Here is a 7,561-nt window from a genome sequence, read left to right as displayed (position 1 = left end):
TATGGCCCCTTCTTCTATCCTCAAAGCCAGGAACATCAGGCCACGTCCTTCTCATGCTGCCATCTCTCTGGTTCTCTCTTCTTATTTCCTCTTCCACTTTTAAGGATTCTCATGATTACCTTGGGTCCACCCAGATAATCCAGGATAATCTTTCCATTTTGTTTTATTTTTAATTCCTACGCAGTTGAATTTATTTATTTATTTATTTATTTATTTAGGCTGCACCACGTGGCTTGTGGGGATCTTTGTTCACCAAACAAGGCTCAAACCTAGGCACTTCTGGGGGCTTCCTTGGTGGCGCAGTGGTTGAGAGCCCATCTGCTGATGCAGGGGACACGGGTTCGAGCCCCAGTCCGGGAAGATCCCACATGCTGTGGAGCGGCTGGGCCTGTGAGCCATGGCTGCTGAGCCTGCGCGTCCGGAGCCTGTGCTTCGCAACGGGAGAGGCCACAACAGTGAGAGGCCTGCGTAGCAAAAAAAAAAACAAAAAACAAAAAAACCCCTAGGCCCTTGGCAGTGAGAGCTGGGAGTCCTAACTACTGGACCGCCAGGGAATTCCCAATCTCCCTAATTTAGGTTGATTTAGCAGCCTTAATTTCATCTGCCCCCTAATTCTTCTTGGCCATGTATTCTAACATGTTCCTCAGTTCTGGGGATTAGGACACACAGAGCTTTGGGAGGTCATTATTCTGTCTGCCATGGGCAGGATCATTCTTAGGGGGAGTGTGTATGTGTGTGTGTTCAGGAGGCTCTCTTGTTCACTGTAGGGCATTTAGCATCGCTGCTCCACCTCCACTTCTGACTCCAGTTGTGACAGACAAAAAGGTTTCACTGCCAGATGTCTCTTGAGGGGATCCCCCATCAAGAGCTGCTGTCCTAGGTCCTAGGAATCCAGAGGTGGACAAAACAGACAAGTTCTTGCTCTTTCGGATTTTACATTTTTCCAGTGGAACTGGCGCATTAACCACATCTCACTGGGAAACACTGTGTCTCCAGTCTCTCCATTCAAGGTTCCCATTTGTACCTTTGGAACTCATCACCCGTGGTTTCCATGTAATTGCAGCCAAGGCCCAATGGGACCCGGTGCTCCGGCGGCAGGGCTGGGTGCGAGAGCCGAATGGGGAAGACATCAGCACAGAGATGATGTGGGGACCATCCCTGAGAAGTGGGAGCTCCATACCCCCCCACCCCCACCCCCACCCCCACCCCCGTCTACATGAATGACAGAGGTCAGCCCTGGGCTTCCGTCCTTTGCACTCTGATCATCTCTCTGATGGCTTCTTACCAGCCTCCCTCAGGGCCTCTCCTTCCCTGGTCTGTGCATGGTACATGGCTGACCCCGTGCTCAGGCCCTCTCGGCATCTTCACCCTTTCACCCTGATCTTATTCGTCTCTATGCTTCTCTCTCTAATGACATTTCCTGCCTGCCTGCCTGCCTACATCTTTGTCCTCAGTCCAGCCATATCAGTTTCCTGTTGCCGCTGTAACAAATCACCACAAATTTAGTGGCTTAAAATAACACGTACGAATTATCTCACAGTTCTGGAGCAGAGGTGATTGACGTGGGTTATATACGACTAAAATAAGGTGTCAGCAGGGCTGTGCTCCTTCTGGAAGCTCTGGAGAGAATGCATTTCCTAACCTTTTTCCAGCGTCTAGAAGCCACCTGCCTTCCTTGGCTTGTGGTCTTGAGACAGCCTGGGACCTGGGACCCTTTGCTGCAGTGCGGCCATGCTTGCACCTGGACGCACCCCTCCTCCAGCAACAAAATACAAAGAAACTGTATGGGACTAAAAATAACTGCGTGCAAGTGCACTTGGGGCAAATTCTGGACAAAAGATACAAAGAGACCAAAAAACCCAACTGCCACTTTTGAAGAGCCTGGAGCAAAAGCAGGGTACTGTGCATGCCCCCTGCACACACCATCACCTAAGGGGTAGGCAAAACACCTAAGCCACCCTCCGGCCGGGCCCCTGAACACACCCTTACCCTCACCCCACATAAGGAACAAGCTCGCCCCCCCTCCCCTCCGGGGAGCGAGCCAGCAAGGGAACCTGTTGTTTGTTCTCCCTCCCCCCTGCTGCAGCAGGGACCCCAGTAAAGCCTTGCCTGAATTTCTTGTCTGGTCTCTGATCAAGTTCTATTGGTTAAGGAGGCCAAGAACCCTGGTCAGTAAGTCTCTTCTCCATCTGCAAAGCCAGCAGCAGAGCATCTTCCATTCTCTCCCTCTCTGACCTCTACCTCCATCATCACATCTCTCTCTCTCTCTCTCTCTCTCTCTCTCTCTCTCGGGCATCCCTCTTTTCCTTACTGTATTAGTTTTCTAGAGCTACTGTAACAAAGTACCACAAATTGGGTGACTTGAAACAACAGAAATTTATTATCTCATGGTTTTGGTCCGGTGGTTAAGAATGCACCTTCCAATGCGGGAGTGAAGTATCGATCCCTGGTGGGGAAAATAAGTTCCCACATGCCTCAGGGCAGCTAAGCCCGCGCGATGTAACTACTGAGCCCGCGTGATCTGGAGCCCTGGTGCCACAACTAGAGAGAAGCTCGTGCGTGGAAACGAAAGATCCCACGTGCTGCAACTAAGATCCCGTGTGCCGTGACTAAGACCCGATGCAGCCAAATGAATAAATAAATATGTTTTTAAAAAAACAACAAAGAAAATCAAGCTCCCTCTGAAACCGGTAAGGGAATCCTTCCTTGCCTCTTCCAGCTTCTGGGGGTGGCCGGGGCATTCCTTGTCTTGCAGCTGCATCACTGCACTGTCTGCTTCCATCTTTACATGGCATCCTTCCCTCGCATCCTCACCTTGTCTTCTTATAAAGATGCCAGTTATATTGGATTAAGAACCCACGCTACTCCAGTCTCACCTCATTTTTTTTAAATTTATTTAATTAATTTATTTTTGGCTGCTTTGGGTCTTCGTTGCTGCGCGCAGGCTTTCTCTAGTTGCGGCGAGCGGGGGCTACTCTTCATTGCGGTGCGCAGGCCTCTCATTGCGATGGCTTCTCTCGTTGCGGAGCACGGGCTCTAGAGCGCAGGCTCAGTAGTTGTGGCACACGGGCTTAGTTGCTCCGCGGCATGTGGGATCTTCCCAGACCTGGGCACGAACCCGTGTCCCCTGCATTGGCAGGCGGACTCTCAACCACTGTGCCACGAGGGAAGCCCAGATTTATACCCCTTTGGGGGTAGGTCAGATGTAGTGACTGGCTTCTAACAAACACAATATGGCAAAAAAATATGGTATGTCGCTTCTGGGATTAGATCACAAAACCTCTGGAGGGTGGAAGCTCAAGAAAGTGAGAAAAAAGAATCATCAGGAGGACCAGGGGTAGCTGTGATGTAGAAGAACAGTGAGAGACACTAGAAGCCAAAGGAAAGTGGCTGTGGAGAAGAAGGAGGGTGTTTATACATTGAACAATCCAACAGACATTTATCAAGTACCTAGAAACTAGAGTTCACAATCTTGTGGGTCAGGAAGTCAGAAAGGCTTTGGTTGGATGCTCATCTCGGCTCTGCGTGGCATCAGCCAAGGCAGCTGGGGCTGGAGGATACATTTTCAAGATGGCTTCTCCACTCACAGGCCTGGAGCTTCGATTCTCCTGGGCCTTCTCACTGCAGGATGCTCTTAGGGTAGTTGCAATTCTTACATGGCAGATCAGGGCTCCAAGAGGTCACAATGGAAGCTGCTTGTCCTCTAAAGGCTGGGTCCAGGACTGGCATAATGTCACTTCTGTCATATTTCGTTGGTCAAAGCAGTCAGGTGTTCTGGCCCAATCAGTCTAAGACCACCAGAAACAAACCTGTTGTATTATTTGTTAGGGCTCCCGTAACAGTACGTACCGCAAACCGGGCGACTTGAGGTAGATACAGTCCTGCTGTTCTCTCACCGACCACCAGATGGCGCGCTGGATTTGATATTAATACTTGCCATTAGCAGGAGAGTAGACGTTGTGCTAAACGCTTTTGTTCGTTTAGTTGGGATGAGACTTTCGATTTCTTTGTTAAAAAGCAAGTCTAGAAAAGACTTGGGCCTTTATTTCATAATGTGCGTGGAAGGATAGAAATAATCTTTTCCTGATTTGATAGAGAAGACCTATGGTTATTTATTCTTTAAAAAATAGACTATTTAATCTTGTTAACACCATGGCAACAAATATCAAAGAAGACAGCCAATCAGAAAAGTAGGTTTCTTTGGGAGGTTATTTTTCTTTGGAAATTGCAACAGTTTCTAAGAGAATCTCCCAGACTCTTGTTCAAATTCTCTTTCCAAGGACAGGCTTAAATTGAACAGAGAACGGAGGAGGCTGGTAACAGGAAAATTCACTCAAGCCTCCTGGCTGTACAGGAAAACAAGATGGATGTTTGGGGATTATTCTCAATCTGCCACTTTATGGAAGCTGATTTTTATTTTATTTTATTTTTTAATTTTAATTTTTGTCTTTTGGCCACACCATGTGGCTTACGGGGATATTGGCTCCCCGACCAACGTCCTGGGCAGTGAAAGCACAGAGTCCTAACCACTGGACAGCCAGGGAGTCCCCTCGAAGCTGATTCTTTAGAAGGACTTATGATAAGGGGTAGTAACCCTCCCACTGAAGCTGCAGGAGAGAAGGGACAGCTTCATCTCTCTCTCTTTGTTTTAACGTTTAACAATTATTTTTGTGGGTTTCCCTGGTGGCGCAGTGGTTAAGAATCTGCCTACCAGTGCAGGGGACACAGGTTTGAGCCGTGGTCCAGGAAGATCTCACATGCCATGGAGCAACAAAGCCCATGCGCCACAACTACTGAACCCTGCATGCCTAGAGCCTGTGCTCTGCAACAAGAGAAGCTACTGCAATGAGAAGCCTGTGCACCGCAATGAAGAGTAGCCCCCACTTGCCACAACTAGAGAAAGCCTGTGTGCAGCAATGAAGACCCAATACAGCCAAAAATAAATAAATAAAATAAATAAGTTTATTTAAAAAAACTTATAAAAATTATTTTTTCGGTGGGCATGAGTTCACCTCAGTCGTTAATAATGTTGATTGGCTGATCTAACAATCACTTCCAGCCCCTTTCCCACATACTACTGTGATACTATAAAAGCTAAAAAAGCCAGCTCTCGGGGCTTCCCTGGTGGTGCAGTGGTTGAGAGTCTGCCTGCTGATGCAGGGGACACAGGTTCGTGCCCCGGTCCGGGAAGATCCCACATGCCGCAGAGCGGCTAGACCCGTGAGCCATGGCCGCTGAGCCTGCGCGTCCGGAGCCTGTGCTCCGCAACGGGAGAGGCCACAGCAGTGAGAGGCCTGCATACCGCAAAAAAAAAAAAAAAAAAAGCCAACTCCCTTCTCTCCCAGACTCCCCTGCAGCTACTGGTATGCAGTGAGCCAGTTCTGGCCAATGAGTGTGCTGAGGGCTTTTGGGAAATATTTTCGCTGCTGGATAAAAGAGGAGAGGCATGAGAGGAAAGGACTCTCTCATCACCCCCACCTCCCTGTTTTTTGCTTGTTGTGTGAAAAGGTGATGCCTGGAGCTTGGCAGCCATTTTGTAACCACAAGGCAACAAGCTGGAAGGCAAAAGCTAATAAGTGGAGGAATAGAAACATTCTAGGTTCTTGATAACATACTTGACTGATTAAACCCAGAAGCCTCCTTCCTCCAAAATTTTAGTTAAAAAGCTAAGAAATATCCTTTTTGCTTATGTCTGCTGTCAGTTTGGCTATCTGTAACTTGTAGCCAAAAGACCCCTTGCTGATCCATGCTCCTTTCCAGATTGCACTAGAGCAGAGCTCCCAAACTCAGATATCCAGAGACCAGGTAGCTGATGTGAAAATGAAGCTGCTATAACTTTATTTTCCTTTTATTTACATAAACTTATAAAAGGAGAAAAAGCACACTGATCCGTTTCTTAACTCCAGGAGACCCTTCCCACTTTCTGGACAAGGTGAGTTAATTATAACAGGATTAGTGATGCTTTAATCAGGGAGTTAAATATTTCCAGCTGGAGTGATGCATTCTATTTCTTATTTTTTAAATGTGCAATGAATAAAGTTTCTCACCACAAATTTTTTTAAATTAATTAATTTTTGGCTGCTTTGGGTCTTCGTTGCTGTGTGTGAGTGGGGGCTACTCTTCGTGGCGGTGTGCGGGCTTCTCATTCCAGTGTGGATCATGGGCTCTAGGAGCGTGGGCTTCAATAGTTGTGGCATGTGGGCTCAGTAGTTGTGGCTAGCAGGCTTTAGAGCACAGGCTCAGTAATTGTGGCGCATGGACTTAGTTGCTCCGCGGCCTGTGGGGTCTTCCCAGACCAGGGCTCGAACCCGTGTCCCTTGAATTGGTAGGCGGATTCTTAACCAGTGTGCCACCAGGGAAGCCCCTCTCACTGCAAACATTTGAAACACGCTTTGTAGGAACTATGGCCTCAGGGTGAAGAGTTACATTCCAGAAGGTATCAACACAAAACCAGTGGGGTTAAAATGCCCTCTTAGGCAAGCTTCTCATTCATTCATACATTCATTCATTCATTCAACGAACATTTATTTTCTCCTCTGTGCCACACACAGTGCAGGGCATTGGGCATTCAGCAGTGAACAATCAGACACTGGTCCCTGTTTGTATGGATCTTACATTCTTTTTTTTTTTTGCGGTACGCGGGCCTCTCCCGTTGCGGAGTACAGGCTCCGGACGCGCAGACCCAGAGGCCATGGCTCTTGGGCCCAGCCACTCTGCGGCATGTGGGATCTTCCCAGACCAGGGCACGAACCCATGTCCCCTGCATCAGCAGGCAGACTCTCAACCACTGCGCCACCAGGGAAGACCCGGATCTTACATTCTTAAAACTTAACCAGAACTTTCCCCCACCTGCCTGGAAAATACTTGTGTCAACAGTCTCTCCAGGCTAGAGTTTCCTTTTGTTATGGGCTGAATTGTGTCATTCTACAAATTCGTATGTTGAAGTCCTAAACCCCAGCACCTCCAAATGTGACTGTATTTGGAGATAAGATGCTTAGAGAGGCAATTAAGTTAAATGAGCCTAAATTGGATTAAAAGGTCCTAATCCAATAGGACTGGTGGTATAAGAAGAGGAAATTAGGACACAGACACACACACCGGGCAGAGCTTGTGAGGACACAGGGAGAAGCCAGCCACCTGCAAGGCAAGGAGAGAGGCCTCAGAAGAAACCAACCCTGCTGACACCTTGATCTCAGACTCCTGGCCTTCAGAATTGTGAGAAAATTAATTTCTGTTGTTTAAGCCACCAGCCTGTCGTGCTTTGTTATGGTAGCTCAAGCAAATACATACACCCATCAGCACCTTTGGAACTTGCAGCCTACAGCTTCAACCATAGTCCTAATCAATGCAGAATGTAAGTCCTTGAGAATTATTTTTTAAAATTTCCAAGAATTCCCTGGCGGTCTAGTGGTTAGGACGCTGTGATTCCACTGCAGGGGGCACGGGTTTGATTCCTGGTTAGAGAACTGAGATCCCACATGCTGCGTGCAGCCAGGAAAAAAAAAAAAGGATTAAAAAAAATTCCACCAGAAGATGAGTGATTCACCACCATGCATATATA

The sequence above is a fragment of the Hyperoodon ampullatus genome (genome assembly GCF_949752795.1).
Source record: "Hyperoodon ampullatus genome assembly, chromosome: 18".
Classification (NCBI taxonomy): Eukaryota; Metazoa; Chordata; class Mammalia; order Artiodactyla; family Ziphiidae; genus Hyperoodon; species Hyperoodon ampullatus.
The sequence above is the reverse complement of the archived record's forward strand: the minus strand, read 5'-3'. Positions refer to the sequence as shown.